Source organism: Psammomys obesus, unplaced genomic scaffold, assembly GCF_907164565.1.
Source record: "Psammomys obesus unplaced genomic scaffold, mPsaObe1.curated_primary_1811, whole genome shotgun sequence".
NCBI classification, from domain to species: Eukaryota; Metazoa; Chordata; class Mammalia; order Rodentia; family Muridae; genus Psammomys; species Psammomys obesus.
The window spans coordinates 15128458-15147401 of record NW_026596244.1 but is presented as its reverse complement, the minus strand read 5'-3'; positions in this window follow the sequence as shown (position 1 = coordinate 15147401).

Here is an 18944-nt window from a genome sequence, read left to right as displayed (position 1 = left end):
TATCTTCAGGTCTTGAGTTGTTTTGTTTACTTCCTTCACCTGTCTGTATTTTCCTCTTTTTCTTTTAGTTCCTTCAACTCTGTCTCTTTTATTTCTTTCAGTGATTTAATTATTTCTTCTCTGAAGGCCACAAGCTGTTTGGCTGCATCTTCCCGTATTTCTTCACGGATGGCCATAATCTGCTTGTCTTTAACTTCCTCCATTTCTTTACGGATAGCCATGATCTTTTTGGTTTTATCTTCCTCTAATTCTTTACGTATTTTATTTATTTCCTCTATTATCCTCTTCATCAGCATAGATGTAAGGTCATCTTCTTGATTTTCTATTATGCTGCATTGTCCAGGGCTGTTCGCCCCTGGATGGCTGGGTTCTGGAGATGCCATATTGCTCTGTCTTTTGTTGGTTGAGCTTTTACGCTGACCTCTACCCATTGGGCTGATTTAGGTGTTGGCTGTTAGTTTCTGTGCTTCCTGGAGTCCTGAGGTAGGGAGAATCCCCTTGGCCGGAAGATGATTTTTCCTGAAGGAGTCCTTCTCTGCTTTTTGGTTATGGTCACTGTATGGCCAGTGTTTCTCAGGAGTTGCCACTGCTCACCTCAGGTTTATAGCCCTGAGTAGTAGCTGTGGTCTTTGTTAGGCAGGGGAGGATCTCCTCTTACCCATAGAAGTTCTCAAGACAGCTACCCCACTGCTGGGTTTCTTGTTATAAATTTAGTGTATTGCTGCTCACTAAATTTCCAGGTACAGTCCTCTTGAAGAACCTGCTGATTCCCTAGCTGTGGGGTTTTCTCCCAACAGGGAAACTCAGTCTGTTATCCTGGGGCACACAATTCTGTCCGGGAAAGTGAGAGGTGCACTCAGCAAGTCTCTGGGACAGAGGCTGAGTGCTCCGCTCTGTGCCTGGAGAATGTGCACCTAGGTTGAGTTGGCGCCTGGGGGCACTGCTCTGGTCTGGAGGCTGGGTGCCTCACTCTGGACCAGAAGCTGTGTGTCCCTGTCTGTGATGGTGGCTGCAGGCACTGCTCTGGTCCAGACACTGTGGGTGCAGCCCTCTTGAAGGACCAGGTATTCCCACAGTTTTGACAGTCTAGCTAGGGATAACTGGTTGATCCTTGGCACTGTATCTGAGGGCTGCTGTAATGGCTCTCTGGTTTTTGTAGGTCTGAGGATGCAGCTGTGTGTCCCAGTGCCCTAGGTGAACTCAATAATGGCAGCTGAGCACAGCCCTCCTGCCTGCATTAGAGCCTAGAGTCTGCGTGAATCCAGGAAGTCTTTTGGTGCTGGGTGTCCTAAGCGTTAGAGCCAATCATCCCCTCCGCTGGGGGTTTCCTCCTGCCAGAGACACCCAGTCTTTGCTTTGGGGACTGCTGTTCTGTCTGGGGTGGCGAGTAGAACCCACAGGCACAGATGCCCGCTTGTGGCTCCGCCTTTCTGGCCTTTGGGAGCCTTGGCGGCTGCGCAAACTGGGTAATTTTCCTGAGACCTTTTCGGGGTAGGGGTGTCGGCTGAGTGCTCTGAGATCAGACCAGCCGTTTCCCTCCCTGTGCTCCCAGGTTTGCACCTGCCAGTGAAACGCAGTCTCTGGTGCCTGGTACCCTGGTGCCCACAGTTCTATCTGAGGCGGCGAATCAGGCGCGCAGGCAGGGCTCTGTGCAGGCGCCTGGGTCCCCGGCTCTGGCTTTGGGCTGGCTCTTGGGGTGCCCGCGGAACCCGAGTCTTTTCCAGGGGATGTCTGGGTGACCTGAGGTCGGTCCCAATCGTTTCCTGCTCCGTGGGGTTATCTCTCGACTGGGAAATCCAGCCTATGGTGTTGTGGACCCACAGTTCAGTCTGGGAAAGTGACCAGACCATGCTGGGGTGTAGCTCTGGGCTGGTGACCAAGCGCCTGGCGGAACCAGGATCTCTTCCGCGGTTTAGCCGGGTGAGTTAAAGCTGATTGAATCCCCCACCGTGGGGTATCCTCTCACCTGTGAAACACAATCAGTTGTGTTTTATGGCTGTGAGTTCTGATTGCTGGTCACTGTGTCAATCCTGCTGTGCTGCTCCTCAGAATGAGAGTCCTCCTGGCGCCGCCATCTTGCCCCGCCGATTATCCAAACATCTTCTAACTGTTCTTATTAACTGAAGTATGTCAACAAGTCTGGTTATAGATCCAGGGCAGCTATTGGTGGGGCCTTGGGAATTGCCTTGCCTGGAATCTTCTTCAGAGAAGTTTACTTCTGGCTTAGCAGACAATGAAGGATTAATTCCCTCAGGCAAAGATGGAGAAGGCAGTATTGTAGGAGGTAGGAACTGGAGATGCATCTTCTGCCATGGGTGGAGAGAGTCTTTAGAATTCAAGAGTTCCGAATCCTCAGCCCCATCAGGGCCCTCCCACACACTTGCATCCCTGGCTACAGGGTCCCATTGTTTACTGATCAGTGCCCTTAAACTGCCAGCACTTTCTACTGTTAGGACTTGAATTTTTATTATATTCAGCTAATCTTAAAATCAGGGCTTCTGTTTGATTTTCTGCAACTTGAGCTCTGTGGCTGCTGGAGAAAAGATTCTCTTCCAGGGCAGACTTAGAAACCTTTAGACTGTATATTTGACTCTAGAGCTGGCCAATTTTATCATGAAGCTCATTTATTTTATTTGTCCATTTATCCAGTGATGCTAAAAGCAGTCAGCCAGCTTCATTATTTCACTGAATTCTTTACTCCTCATACTGGGTGAATCAGGATAATCAGATGTGTTTATCTGATAAATTGAATAAATAATTCACACCATGGCATTTTTGTGCTCTCTATGCTTCTAGAAGAGGCTTCAGTAATTGTAGGGGTCAGCAAATTGAGAAGCCTGTTCCAGATACTTTAAAAGTTTATCTTTATAATTCTGTTGCTCTAGAACCATTCCTGGTACCATGGTATGTATTAGTCAGGGTTCTCCAGGAAAACAGAACTGATAGAATGAATCTATATTAAAAGAGGATTTATTAGAGTAGCTTACAGTCTGTGGTCCAACTTGTCCAGCAGTGGCTGTCTACCAATGGAAAGGTCAAAAATCCAGCAGTAGTTCAGTTTAGGAGGGTAGATACATCATCTGGTCTTTGGTATTCTAGAAATAAGTTCAGGGTTGCAAAGAAAGAGACCGGCCTTCCAACTGAAGTGTCTGGCAAATTTCTCCTGGTCAAGAGGGTGAGCTCAAAAGAGCAAACACCCTCAAACAGGGGGTACATTTGGTTTTTATTCTAACTCAGGTTGCGGCTGTGTCTTTTCTCCATTGGCTTGGGTTAGACCTCACAATCTTATGCAGTTGGCTAGTCTGTAAAGAATTGGTACACAGTAAATGAAGGAAAAAGGGGAAAATGGCTAGTGTTCCAGGCCATCAAATTCCTAGAATAGAGTACTGGGCCTTTGTGTAAACAAATGTTTTACTGAGTAAGGACGATTAAAACATTTTTATAGAATTATTACCAGGTGGGAGAGAGAAAAGATTTGAATTCTTTGTCTTAAACACAAGTTTTATACTATTTAAAAGATAAGCTTGGTATGGTGGCGCACACCTTTAGTCCCAGTGCTCAGGAGGCAAAGGCAGGAGAATCTCTGTGAGTTTGAGGTCAGCCTGCTCTACAAAATTAGTCCAGATCAGCCAAGGCTACACAGAAAAACCCTGTCTTAAAAAAAAAGAGAGATAAGACTCATAGTTGACATTTTTTACAGATATATGTTGGAACCCTGAAGTAGGTTCCGACACCAGAGTAGGAATGCATCATCAGGACAGATGATGAATTTGCCAGAGAGAGTGGAAGCAAGCAGGCAACAAAGAAAACGTGCTTCTTCCATTCTTTTTATAGTCTCCCACCAGAAGTTGTGGCCCAGATTTACAGTGGTTCTTTCATTTCAAATAATCCAGATTTAGGGTGGGTCTTCCCATTTTAAATAATCCAATCAAGTAAAATCCCTTACAGTTGTATCAGGCTTCTTGGGTTTTAGAATATTCCAAATGTAGTCAAGGTTAGCATCACAGATTCCACCAAGTGTGGGGCCATCTCCCCAGCCTCTGGATTCTAGGTTTTCTTAAATCTCCTTCTCTATACTTTACAAATTCCTCTTACAAACAAATTCCCAAAAACTGTGGGAACCCTTCTGGAAGAGCACTAAATCTGCCTCCTGCATGCTGAGATTAAAGGTGTGTGTCATCACTGCCTGGCTAGGACAGTTCTTGAAAGGCTTTGGAGTACTTATACCAGAAAGATTTCCTGAAACATTTTTGGAGGCCCCAGCGAGATCTTTACAGCAAATCCAGTTGGTCCAGGGAGGCTGCTACTCCTGGGTCTCTTAGCCTATCTAAGTTCTCTGGAGCTGGGAAGCACATACCCCTGATGAGATTCTGGTATCCTTGCAAATAAAATTGAAAGCCTTCTTAAGTAAAAGGCCGAGTTTAGTCACAGCAATGACTCCAATTCTCCACTACTAATTCCCTCCCTCCCTTTTTTCTCCCTCTCTTTTCCCTCCTCCTCTCCTCTCCTCTCCTCTCCTTTTCTTTTTAATACTGTATTTTTAAAAATGTATTTATTTATTATTTATACAGCATTCTGCCTGCATGTGTGCCTGCGTACCAGAAGAGGGCACCAAATCTTACTATAGATGGTTATGAGCCACCATGTGGTTGCTGGAAATTGAACTCAGGACCTCTGGAAGAGTAACCAGTGTTCTTAACCTCTGAGCCACCTCTCCAGCCCCTGCTTGGCCTGCACCTCACTATGAAGCTTGGGATGCCTTTTTCCTCACCTTTTCCAACTGCCAGGGTTTTATGTATGCATGACAACATCTATTTAGGCACCGGTTTTCTGTGTTTTGTCACTGTGACAAATCTCTGAGAAAATAACTTAAAAGGAGGAATTTTGGCTCATGATTTCAGAGGTTTTAGACTATTACCAGGAGGATGTACTGGAGCAGAGAAACTTCCATCCTTATTTCCAGAGGAACTGAACTTTGGTCCTCTGAAAGAGCAGGAAGTAAGCTTAACCATAGAGCTGTCTCTTTAGGCCCACATGTCAGCATTGTAATGCCTCAACTTCATGTGGAAAAGGAGCAGTGACAAAAGAAGTGGATGAGCAGAAAGGGACCATAAGCCTGAAATGGCTAGCGGTTGGCCCTCGTCTCCAAAAGCCCACTGATAGACAGATGACTCCCATGTGGGTGAAGGTCTGGGAGAGGGCAAACCAGCTCAGTGGTAGTACCCTGCTTCTTGAGGTTTTCCACCTCGGCTGCCACTTGGTAGTGGTTGACAAAAAAAAAAAAAAAAAAAAAAAACAGTAAAGAGCAGCACACAGACGGCAAGGAACAGGCTCAGATGCAGCCAGCAAAATATCACTGTGGATCCTCAGTAGAATTGCTATTTCATATGCAACCAAGTGCCATGAGACTAAGCATCCACACCTGAGCATGCTGATGGCAACTGTGCAGCTCAGCTTGTATTGTTGCACTTTTTTTTGGAGACAGTCTCACTGTAGGCAGGTTGTCCTGGAACTCACTCTGTAGACCAGCCTGGCTTCAAACTCACAGACATCTACTTGCTTCTGCTTCTCAAGGGTTGGAATTAAAGGCACACAGTCCTATTGCAATAAGAGACTTCTGCCTGGTGTCTGGGATAGAGCATGATGGTTGGGTCTTCTTGGTGGGCAGCCTTCTTTTGGGGTTACCATTCCTATTGCTTCCCAGAAGACAGACCGCAGACTATAGTTACAACAATCTGAAAAGACAGCAGAGGCACCTGGAGTTGCAAAGTGTAAGAAGAAAAAGTATAGTGCTGGGAGCTGGGGGTGCACACCTGGGAAGTCGGCACAGGTGTATCGGGGTTTGAGGCCAGATTGGTCTACAGAGTGAATTACAGGACAGCGAGGGCTATACAGAGAAATCCTGTTTCAGAAAACAGAAGAAAGAAAGAAAGAAAGAGAAGAAAGAGAAAGAGAGAAGGAAGGTAGGGAAGAAGGAAGGGAGGAAGGAAGGAAGGAAAAAGGAAGGGAGGGAGGGAGGGAGGGAGGGAGGGAGGGAGGGAGGGAGGAAGGAAGGAAGGAAGGAAGAAAGAAGGAAGGAAGGAAGGAAAGAGTACAGAAACCAATGGTGAGTATTTATCTGGATGTCTTTATCCATCCTGCTTTATTATCTACTAAGGTGGGCCAAACAAATCATGAATATAACAAAATTTAGAAAAAGCAAACGAGCTGAAGAAATTTTAATGCTGGGGCACTTGGGATGGTTAGAGCGCATTGTCAACTTGATGGGAAGTGCTTTAGGATCACCGTGGGAACGCACTTCTGGGTTTTCTGGGAGGTTTAACTGAGCAGGAAAGCCCAACCTAAATGTGGGTGGCACCATGTCATTCATTACCCAGGCTGGAGTCCCAAACTAGAGGAAAACATGGAGTCCAGAGCTGACTCCTCTTTCTGGTCCCTGACGATGGAAACAATGTGACCAGCTCCCTCCTGCCCCTGATGCATGCCTTCCTGGGGCTGGAGAGAGTGCTCAGCAGGTAAGAGCACTTTCTTCTCTTCCAGAGTACCTTGGTTTGGTTCCCAGCACCAGTGTCTGGTAGCTACAACTGCCTGGAACTTCAGACCCCGGGGCTTACGCCTTCTTCAGGCTCATGGCACACAGAACTTACTAGTACGATGGTAATATGCTATTTTGTTTCCTATTAAGACTTGAAATTTTTATTGAAAACTCAGTGGCTGGCTCGTTGATCACCTCCCCCTGAGGGGAGAGCAGCCTCACCAGGCCACAGAGGAAGGCAAGGCAGCCAGTCCTGCTGAGACCTGATAGGCTAGGGTCAGATGGAAGGGGCGGAGACCTCCCCTACAGTGGACTGGGGGAGGGGCATGGGAGGAGATGAGGAAGGAAGAGTGGGATTGGGAGGGAATGAGGGAGGGGGCTACAGCTGGGATACAAAGTGAATAAATTATAATTAATATAAAAAAGAAAAATTAAAATTAAAAAAAGAAAAAATATTTTAAAATTATTTATTTATAGCTGGATGTGGTGGCACACGCCTGTAATCCCAGCACTCGGGAGGCAGGGACAGGCAGATCTCTGTAAATTCAAGGCCAGCCTGGTCTACAAGGCGAGTCCAGGACAGCCACAACTACACAGAAAAATCCTGTCTCAAAAACAAAAAAAAAAAACCAACCCAAAATTATTTATTTATCTACACACACACACACACACACACACACACACACACACACACACATCAGAGAACAACTTTCAAGAGTTAGAGAAGGTCTTGAAGCAAGGTTTTTTTAGGTTGTCAGACTTGTGTAGCTAGGACCTTTTACCAACTGAGCCATCTTCTCAGCCTCTGAAAATAATTTTGTATCATGTTAGACACTATATCAATGATGAAAGTTCATATAATCTTTTGTGGTATGCAGACTAACTTTTAACATTTTGTTTTGTAGAGGACTACAAACTGTATGACCTTATTCAACCTCTGTTGCCCTCTCTTCTCTGCCTCTTGCTACCCAGGTGTGTGTGGAGATCAGTAGACAACTTGCAGGAGTTGGTTCCACCATATGGGTCCCAGGGCTTGAACTCACATCTTCCAACTTGGCAGCAAATGCCTTTACTCTGAGCCATCTCACCACCTCTTTTCTGACTCATTAAGTTTAATTAGGGTTGCCTGTACGAGTATGGGTAGAAACTGTTCAGCAGACTGTGAGCAACTTACCGGGGCTTACACCCTGGAGAAAATGAGTCTCTCGATGTCAAGTAGTTTTAAGTGGTCTTTGCAAATGAAAGTGTTAAGAGTTTTATACCTGCACAGGTTCCAGATTCCAGATACTTAACTAACACCCAGAGAACCAAGCTGCCATTCATAGTTTGATGGAGTTAAGTATTGCTTTAGTGGTGCTTTATTTATATTGTCCAAATGTTATTGCTCTATATGGGCCTAAATATACTTTTTATTTTATCTTATGTGTATCTTGCCTATGTGCATGTATGTGCAGTGTGCATGCTTGGTGCTCATGGAGGTCAGAAGAGGTCATTGGACCCCTGGCACTGGAATTATAGATACTTATGAGACACCTTGTGGGTGCTGGGAAAAAAAAAAAAATATATATATATATATATATAGGTTTTTTTTTGAGACAGGGTTTCTCTGTGTAGCCTTGGCTGTCATGTCCTGGACTCACTTTATAGATCAGGCTAGCCTTGAACTCAGAGATCTGCCTGCCTCTGCCTCTCCGTGTGCTGGGATTACAGGCTTGTGCCACCTCACCTGGCTGTGGGTGCTGGGAATCTAACCAGGTCCTCTGCAAGAATAAGTGCTCTTAACTTCTGAGCCATCTCACCAATGCCTGTTTAATTATTTTGAAATGTGGTTGCCCAGACTAGCCATAAACTTATAATCCATTTGCCCTGAGTGTGTAGAAATACAGGCTGTACCTAAAGATTTAGGGAGCTATTACTTTGACAAACTGCTTCTGTAGCCATCATTAATGTTTCATTACGTTTCAATTGTCATAGTGCAAGAAAACATATTTTTATTTCCTTATTGTAATTTTAAGCAATAATTCTTTCTTCATGAAGGAATGTTTTCCCAAGCCTTTTCACTTTTTATGGTGTTCTTGTTTTGAGACAGGATCTCACTATGTAACCCTGTCTGACTGTAACTCACTATGTAGATGAACTTGTAAGAGATCCACCTGCCTCTGCCTCCCAAGTGCTGGGAATAAAGATGTGCGCCACCACACCCTGCCCAAATTTTCTGCTTTTATTTTTTAAATTATTTTTTTTACTTATTTATTTGCATGTATGTGTATGAATATACTCATATGGAGGCCAGAAATCACCACTAGGTGTCTTTCTCTATCACTTTCTTTATTTTTTACAATAATGTCTCTTACTGAACCTGGACCTCACCTGACATTGGTGACTAGATTGGCCAGCAGGTTCCTGAAATCCTCCTGTGTCTGCTTTCTAGTGCTGGGTGTTTTGTGGGATTGAACTTGAATCCTCACGCTTAGGCAAATTTACCCACCAAGCCATTTTCTCATTTTTTTAAAAATTCACCTGTGATTAACTTCTAAAAAAACAGTCTTTCTTAGATAGATGATTCCAACATTGGAATATTCCATGGAGCTACATGGAGCTTGGAAGCAGCATCATTATCATCCTATCTGGACTGTTTGTTTTCAGCCAGCGCATTGTAGAAAGGGCTCTGCTTCTCCTCCCTGCAGCCACAGTGTGGCCAGAACTGGAGAACTGTTAATGATGTTCTCATCGATCTCTGAAGGTGTCTCTTGGGTTCCTCTTCTGTGCTGATGTTTCGCTTTGCAGTTCCAGTGCTCTCAGGAGTGGGGAAACTGCCTGTTGTCATTAAACATTCATCGTCTTCAACAAATAAGACAAAACTCCTTTTCTGTGTGTGTCTGGTCAGTTATTTATTGATTTTGGAGATGGGGTCTCACACTGCAGCCCAGGCTCTGCTTGGGATCTGCCTGCCTGAAATTCCTGAGTGCTGTTTGAGGCAGAAATTTTCTCTGATTTCTGTGGAATTCCCAGTGTTTGGCAGACTGCGAGCATATAGGACAAGCTGAACAACTACACATTGACATTGTAAGTAAAGAAAAGAAAAATTTAGCAAATAGCCCTTGTAGGCAAGGCTGTTTCATGGTGATTTCCACATTTCCTTCATGTGGGCCTCCTTGAGGTCCCATGTATCACACACAGTCATAGACAGCAAGGAAGAAGAGACTGTGTGTGCATGTGTGTGTGTGTATGCTAGAGAGGGAGGGAAGGAGGGAAGAAGAGAGAGAGAAAGAAAGACTAAGAGTCAGGTTCAGTTAATAAAATGTAACTGATAAGAAAAAAATAAAATTCAAAAAAAAAAAAAAAAAGAAAGAAAAAGAAAACAGGAAACAACCTAGGAACCTGCTGCAGAGGGCCTCCGAAAGCCAGAAGAAGAAAACAGGAAACAAACTAGGAACCTACCACAGAGGGCCTCTGAAAGCCTCTGCCCTGCAGACTATCAAAGCATATGCTGAGCCTGATGGCCAACTGTCGGGCAGAGTGAATGGAATTTTATGTAAGAAGTGGGAAATAGTAAGAGCTGGAGAGGACAGGAACTCCACAAGTAGAGCAACAGAACAAGAAAATTTGAACACAGGGAACTTCCCAGAGACTCATACTCCAACCAAGGACTATTCGTGGAGATAACCTAGAACCCCTGCACAGATGTAGCCCATGGCAGTTCAGTATCCAAGTGGGTTACATAGTAATGGGAAGAGGGACTGCCTCTGACAATCTGATTGGCCTGCTCTTTGATCACCTCCCCCTGAGGGGGGAGCAGCCTTACCAGGCCATGGTAGAGGATAATGCAGCCACTTTTGATGAGAACTGATAGACTAAGATCAGAAAGGAGAGGAGAACCTCCCCTATCAGTGGACTTGGGGAGTGGCATGCATGCAGAAAGGGGAGGGACGGTGGGATTAGGAGGGGAGGAGGGAGGGGCTTATGGGGGGATACAAAATGAATAAAGTGTAATTAATAAAAAAATTAAAAAAAGAAAAAAAAAAGAGTCAGGTTCAGTTACTAGTATAGCAGTATAGCCCTATAATCTAGGTGTGTGTTATGGCCCTGTCTAGTGTTAGGGGAAGGGGATGAGAAAGGCATATTAAGAAGGGGGGGATATAGGATGATAGGATAAAGAAAATATTGAATCTACTAGTTTCAAATATTTTACACTGGTATGGATTACTGTGTATTGATAGAAATTTACGGTTATTTTGTTCAATTCCTGCTTAATGCATTGTACATATACAACTCATTAAAAATGTAATGTAAAGTTTTAGTCTTATGAAAGCTACTATCGCAAACTGTTCAGGATAATTAGCTAGTAGTTAGTCACCTATAAATAATTTTACCTGTAGTCTTGCTAGATACTAATTTAGTTAATTACAGAAATAAGCTTTATTTAGCCTCTTGTATACGTTTTCAAAGTTAAGTAGAAAATAGATGGCTAGAAACAAGCAATGTCTATTTAGATGAACTGAGACAGATAGGTGATCTTAAACATAGGCATTTAAGATGTTTTCATAATAAAAGGCTTTTCTGATAGACCATATCTGCTCCTGGCAGCACCCCCAATCTACTTCAAAGAAGATGATGGGCACCAAAGAACCTCCATATGGAGTTTGTTGTAATTGTGGCAAAGCTAGCCATTGGGTAAAAAAAATTGCCTTTATCTCGACTGATGACAACATGCTGTCCAAACTGTGGACAAGCAGGACACTGAAAATTTGACTGCACAACTTTGCACAGTTAAGGTAGACCAGTCCTTCAGAATTCCCGCTTCACAGATAAGTCTGGCAGTTATCCTGGGCCTATAACCAACAACACAGAGAAACCCTGGGTGACTGTCCAGGTAGCCAGCAACTGCTGTCATTTCTATAGTTTTAGAAGCTGCTTACTCTGAACTTTCTGTTTTCTCAGGTAATAGTTATCCTTCTCAGGTCTCTGATGGGGTTGAAGACTAGATAGTTATAGTTTTACAGTTTTCCTTATTAAGATTTAAGGCATAAAAACTTCAGTTGTTTAGGGTCTAAGAAAAGGTTTTAGGGTCTAAAAAGATGTTTTTAAGTTGATAAATGGAAGTTATGGACTCCCCAAAACAGGATAGATAATGGAGCCCTTTCTCCAAGGTTGCCAAATACAAATGAACTGAATATTACCTGATAGTTCTCATAATTGTTCTTATTGCGTATAGTTTATTTATGCTAGAGAAAAAGCTAGTTTGGTACCAAAAGGGGGAAATGTAATAAGAACTAGGTTTCTTTAAAAACCTAGTTATGCTATGTGAATATGCTTTTGTTTTAATCTCAGGTGTGGAATATGGAGCTGCTTCAGACTGTCCACAGCAGCAGACTGGCATGTCTCATACTCTGGCAGGGGTATGATTTGTGCCAGCTGCAGACAGTTTAATTCTGGGAACACTCGAGACAGTGTAAATGGGAGAGCCCCAGAGGGCCTGAGGCTGCTGCTGCTGGTTTGTCCTGATGGCAGCATTTGCTGTTGCGTTTGTTATTGCTGGATTGCTGGGTTTCTGGTTGGCTAGTTTACCAAACTACTGAAGATTCTGAAGATTGGACTTGCCTCAAGGAACTCTACAACCCTAATCATCAGGAAGCAGCTTATAGAGGTCTATGCTCCTTTCCCTCTAATGCTCTTTTTCTCCTACCTAGCATTTTGGGGTTGGAAGAGGATTAAGGTAGGATAAAGGTTGGAAGAGAGGTAAAGGTATAAGAACCCAATAAAATAGATTTTAAAAAAAGTCAACATCCGAGAGGCTGTATGCCATCCCAAGTCAGCGTATGAAGGAACTGAGCAGTGACTCAATGTGAAGTTCTGCCAATCCAATCCCATGAGGCTGCTGCACTCCAGGCAGGGATTATATCATCTCTCCATTCATGATACACTAAGAAATGGAGGCCTGTGCAAGCTGCTCATTCAAAATGCATAGCTGGGCTCTCCCAGAGGGGAGCAGGTGTGGGGGGTGTCCACCAGGAGGGAAAATCTTTAGGGGAAGTAGAGGAAATCTGAGAAGAAGAGAGGAAGGTGCTCTCGCTTTCTTCTATGTACATTAGTCTTTGATGGCATGTATATCTGTGTGAGGCCTCTTGAGGAGGAGGCCAGAAAACTGGCAACTAGCCTCCAAGGGTTTGGGGATCATGGCCTAGAGCACCGCAGTCCTCAGTTTCTCTAGCTTGAGAGCCACATGGGGGCTCATGAGTGGCTCTGACAGCCCTGTTTTTTCTCTTTGCCTCCTGCTGCTGTGATTTTCTTTCCCTAAGCTAGGGTTGAGGTGATAGGAGTAGAGAAAGCTGGAATATGGCAGGAAAAGCACATGGAGGGGAGAAATGTAGATGAGGGTATGGACTCCCTGGCACATAAATTAGCCAGGAGATCTAGAAGCCCAGCTGTCCTGCCTCCATATTAGGACTCAGGGCTAGGACTCCTTGGTCTTCAACAACCACCTCCCATTCGCCCCTCAAACCCACTGTTTTCCATCTGTAAAAACAGAGCATCAAGTCTGCTTTTTACACTCCAAATGTCTGGTTGTGACACCCAAAACTGGAAATCTAAACATCCCTTACCAGGCAGCAGGGAGGGGCTGCAACACTACATTGAGTAGCCTCCTTCTGGTAACTGTGGCCACCTTGAGCACACCACAGGAACATTTTTACCATTAAAAAAGACAGCATGCTTTCTTCCAAGAAGCCTGCCACCGGAAAGTATGGCCCAGATTTATGGTAAGCCTCCTACCTCAAATGAGCCAAACAAGGAAATTCCCTCACAGGTGGACCCAGGAGTGCCCAGCCGCTTGGATTTTATTTGATCCCACATGTAGTCGAGCTGACAACCACAATCAGGGGTTCATGTTTGTCATCCTAGTACTTGGGATGCTGGCACAGGAGGATCAACACAGGATCCGGGACAACCTATTCCAGGTCAGCCAGAGTTACATGGCAAGACCTGTATAGAAAAAAAACAAAAACAAAGAAAAAGCCATAGGAGGACATGGCCTGAGGGCTTAGCAATGGCTTGGGGCCTGGGCAGTGTTCAGGAAGACAGGCAGGCGGTCATGGGCATTTCATTTGCTGCACCGGCACACTGGCCCTTCCTCTCCTTTTTCCTTCTTTTTTTTAACATTTATTTTTATTTTATGTGCACTGATGTTTTTGCCTGCATGTATGTCTATGTCAGGGTGTCGGATCCCCTAGAACTATAGTTACAGGCATTTTTGAGCTGCCATGTGGGTGCTGGGAATTGAACCCGGGTCCTTTAGAAGAGCAGCCTGTGCTATTAACCATCAAGTCATCTCTCCAGCCTCTCCTCTTTCTTCCTACTCCCTTCTGAGATATTTTGCTGCGGGGAGTTCCCATAGACCTGATTTGCTGTTAGAGAGACTTGCAGAAAGCCCTAGGAAGGCGGGGGTTGAGTCTTGGTAGGAACATGTGAATGTGTTGCAGAGGCAGGGGCAGCTGGAGCTCCTTCCTGCACTTGGTGGCCAGGACAGATGGTGCTGGGGCCAGTGGTGTCTGGAGAGGTAGAGAGGATAAAAAAAGATTCAAGGATCATGAGTCTGGAGAGAGTAACAGAGATTCTTTATCACTTGAGTGTGACTTGGAGATGACGAGGGACCAGTGGAGACATGTAGAGGATCTTGGTAGGTTCCTCAGAAGGTCGAAGGATCTACCACACACTCTGAAGGACTCTGTAATGTTAAGTCCTGTAGATAAATTTTAATTCAGAACAAGGCTGCTCTGGCAAAAGGTCACATCCAAAGACCTTCTAGGTCTGTGTGATCTGACTGAAATACAAACAGGCCTTTAATCCAGGAGACAGAGGCAAGCAGATCTGGGTTCAAGGCCAGCCTGGTATAGGGCAAGTTTCAGGTAGAGAAAAGCTTAGGTCCAGGCATGGTGGTCACACCTTTAATCCCAAACAATGAAGGGAAAGTTAGTTTGCAGAAGGAAGCACCAGTGTTTGAATTGATGTCTAATTGAGTGGCAGAAAAGGTCACGAATCACAGAAAGACTTGACAGAATAGGATACACCCAACTCTTATGAGCAGAGAGAGGAAAGGGAAGCTGCTTAAGGGAAGCTACAGAGAGGAGGCAGTTTTACAGGGATAGTAATAGAGACACTGGTTGAGAGAGAGAACTCAGGTAAAAACAAAATGAGCAGATTGGAAAAGTCAGCTAGGAGAGGAGTTTGAGCCAGAACAGCTGAGTTGAACCAGCCAGCCTGGAATTCAGTAAGAACAAGAAAGGGTGAGCTTATTAATCAGGAAGTCTCAGAGGCTGAAAACTATCTAGGCCTAGGTTGGATTATATAGAGACTAGAAGCTTCCAGGACTAGGCCTAGGTTAGCAGTCAGAGGCAGTAAGCCTCAGAGATAACAACTAAAACAGGTGAATAAAAGTTCGTTTTACAAAGTCCATCGAAGGATCTGCTGGTCAGGGCAGGCAGTGTTAGCAAGAAGCAGGATAGAGCTTGAAGGCCAAGAGAATGAGAGACTCAAGGGCCCCTACTTTCTCTCTAGCATGGTCCAGAGTGTAGACCAGCAGTTCTCAACCTTCCTAAAGCTGCAACCCTTTAATACAGTTCCTCATGGTGTGCTGATCCCAATCATAAAATGACTTTTGGTCAGGTTGGTGACGCACGCCTGTAATCCCAGCACTCAGGGAGACAGAGGCAGGTGGGTCTCTGTGGGTTTGATGCCAGCCTAGTCTACAAAGTGAGCTCAGGACATCCAAGGCTACACAGAAAAAAAACGTGTCTCAAAAAAACAAAAAAATTATTTTGGGAGGGCTAGAGAGATGACTCAGAGCTTAAGTGCACTGGCTGTTCTTCTAGGGGTCCTGAGTTCAATTCCCAGCAACCACGTGGTGGTTCATGACCATCTATGAGATCTGGTACATGTTTTTGTCCTGCAGGCACAGCTGCAGGCAGAATACTGTATAAATAATAAACAAAAAAAAAACTTTAAAAGAAGAAGAAAACATGGAATAAAAATTATTTGTATAGCTACTTCATAACTGTAGTTTTGCTATTGTTAGGGGTCATGGCCCACAGGTTGAGAACTACCATTGTAGACTTTGTTCCAAGCTGTGGTGTAGACTTTCAGTTTAAAGATGTTCTAAATGGGATAGTAAGTTACCATGAACTATTCTGGTACTCTGCTGGGTGTGTTTGGGATTTGGCTCAAATTGGCCTCAGCTAATTTTTAGGGTTCCCCCCCCCATGAACTGAGCACCTATAATGTATTTACTGGTCCTATGAATAGAAGATACAGAAGGCACATGAGGGCAGAGATGTGCACACAGGTCAATAAATATAGATGTTTCAGGGTGACAGCTGAGCTAGAAGCAAAGGGGTAAGGTCAAAAGCGTCCAAGGAGTGATCCTTTGCCCAGGGATGAAATTATTAGAGGGATAGAAGACAAGCCCACCTGTGCTCCTGGCACCCGGCCAGCACCTTACAGGTAGGGTGCTAGGGTGGGCCAGGTGCCATCGGACTTGACTTTGAACCCCAGTTCTGCTACTTTTTACTGACAGCTATGTGTCCCTGAGCAAGGTGATTTCACTTAGGCCCAGTTTCCCATCTGTAAAATGTTGGCAAAAACATGAAGATTCTTTTGCCATCTGGGTCTCTCTTAGGTTCCACCAACAGAGGGAGCTGTAGGGGTGGGGAGCGCTTGCTTCCAGCTGTTTCTTTCCACGGCACTCCTCTTACCTCACAGTCCCACTGTCCTTCCCAGGACCCAGCCTGGGCTAGAGGCTTCTTCCCACAACTGTTTGTGACGTGCTTAACTTTTTGTTTTTCAACAGTAATGCCAATCCTTCATATTCCTGCATCGGAGTCAAGGAATCCCCTAGAATTGCTTCTGTTTGCCCCAGGGGACGTCTCACAGTTGGACACACACTGCACAGGGACTAATCCTGTAGTTGGCTTAGGGATTCACTGAAGACCAACACTGGGGAGGGAAGGATCAGGCCTGGAGGAAGTCTCACAGGATGCGAGCCAGGTCTGGTGATGGCCAGCACTGTGCAAAGTAGGGACAAGGAAGCTCTTGGCTGGGTTGAAAGTGGCATCTGTATGAAGCAGGGTAACTCATTACTCTGGAAGGGCCCATTGTAGTAGAAAGGGGGAAGGCTTCACTGCTGTGGCCTAGAGCCAGGGAGGTAGAATTTAGAGACAAGGTTGCAGAATAAGGGAGCAGGATGAGCCCCTGCCTCTCAGATCTCAGCAGGGAGAGCTGGGCCTGCATCATCTGCTGTATGATATCAGGCAATTCCTTCTGGTTCCTAGACCATTAATTCAGTTCTTCTGAAAATAGGTGTAAACAAATACCCTCTGGACATAGAGTCCACATTTGCTAGTGTAAGATACTATGGGTAGGTGGAGAGGAGAAGCTGGGAGCTGTGGTTCCAAGCAGAGTCACCGTGGGAAGAATTTGGATGGAAGCTTCAAGGGATGTGATGTCCATTCTTCATACACATGAGAAGAAGATGAGCAGAGGCGGTGGGTTGGATGGGAATGGAGACTAGACCGGGCACAGGCATGGTGGATACGAAATGAGGAGTGGGAAGCCACATCAGGCATACAGTGGCTCTGGCAGCACTATACACAGAAGCTGATCCAACAGCTTTGGGACACCATCCTTCACTATGTGTGGCCCCAAAGATGCTGTAATCAGAGGACTGTCATCCCATGGCTGGGAATTCCTAGCAAGTTTCTGCCTCCATTTCTCTTTCTCTCCCCAGATGGAAGATGTCACAGGGTTACAAAGTCATACTGCTATTCTTGAATTCAAGAAAATCTACCGTTGCCCACATCATGGGAAGAAAAATGGCCTTGGAGAGAGTGTGTGAGAGAACCCTGTGGTCCATGGTATGAAAAATGAGAAGAAATCCATGGTATTAAAGCAGGAGATAAGGGCAGAGACAGCCCAGCAGCCCCACTGTCCTCTAGATCAGGAGATTGTTCCTTTAAAAGCAAGTCCTTTTCTTTTTGCTCTATAAATGATATATATTCTTTAAAAAAAAGTTAGCTAATGATGGCAGTAGTGGTCCAGAGCTTACAAAGCACATGCCATCATGATCTCATGTTAGGCCTGGGTTTCCCACCCCATAAAATCTCCACCATGCTGCCTCAGCCCGCCTGCTTCCACAGCAGCTGATGTCTTCTCAGACAGGCTTTTAGAGGTTAAAACCACCCCCAGCTTCACTTCCCATCTGACCCTGTGCTCAGCTCTGCTCTTTTTGTGTTGTTCCTTTCTTGATCTTTTTTCATAACCTCTGGATTAAAATTTTTTTAAATTTTATTTTTATGTGTGGGCCTGAGTATGTGTGTGTACCATGTGCATGCAGGTGTCTGAAGAGGCCAGAGGAGGGTGTCAGATCCCCTGGCACTGGAGTTATGGGTGGTTGTGAGCTGCCTGATGGGAGTGCTGTGAATTGAAATTGGGTCCTCCGGAAGAGAAGCGAGTCACTTCAACGCAGAACCATCTCTCCAGCCCCTGGATTTCTTCCTCTCTGTCTTCTCAGTCTCATCCAGCCCTCTTTTCTCTCTGCCTTCCTCTGCTCTAATTTTGTGTGAGGAAACAGGCTTAACACATCCTGAGAGGACAGGCCTAGTGGGCCCTGTGCTTTCTTAGGAAGGAACCCTTTCTCTCTGGAAATGAGTAAACAGAAAGTCTCACAGCCCTAGCTAAGGGGCAGCACTGAAGGCCAGACCCACATGGAGAAGTTTCCTAATGACCTTCAAGTTTGCTTCCTTCAACACTTTGGGGTCCCCAGATACACCTTGCCTATGGCAGGGAATGTCTTGGTTCTGTTTCTACTGAAGATCACTGTACTAAACATCTCTACTGCCTTCTCAGGTCCCTGGGTTTTCTCCCCAGAGGACTGTAATCTGCTCTCCCTACCCCTACAAAGACTCATGGCCAGGCTGTGACAAGGCCCCAGACACAATCTAGAGGGCATGATTAAGCATTCCACTCTTTTATGCTCTGTCATCTCTACCATGTCTGCAGCCATTTTGCTGGCTGTGAGTTGTCTGAATTTGGAAGCTAATAGAGGGCCAAGAGGTTGCTTTCTTGTTCTGTTTAGATCGTTTACCCCTCTTTCTATGTGGTAGATGTCTAGGCCAACCTAGATATCCAAGGCTAACCTATCAGATCTCCTGTTGTCTCTGAGAAAGAAGGCATGTTTTCCCTCCACAAAGCCTCCTACATAGTTGGGAAATCCCCACTGGAGTCCAATCTCTAGCTTCTCTTCCTAACTTGTTAAATCTCCTGCTTTTCAGGACTCAGATAGCAAAAGAACTTGTCCTTCTGGCTTGACATCTGTCTCTTGTCTTTTGAGGTGGAGCCCCAAATAGAAGATCAGCATCTG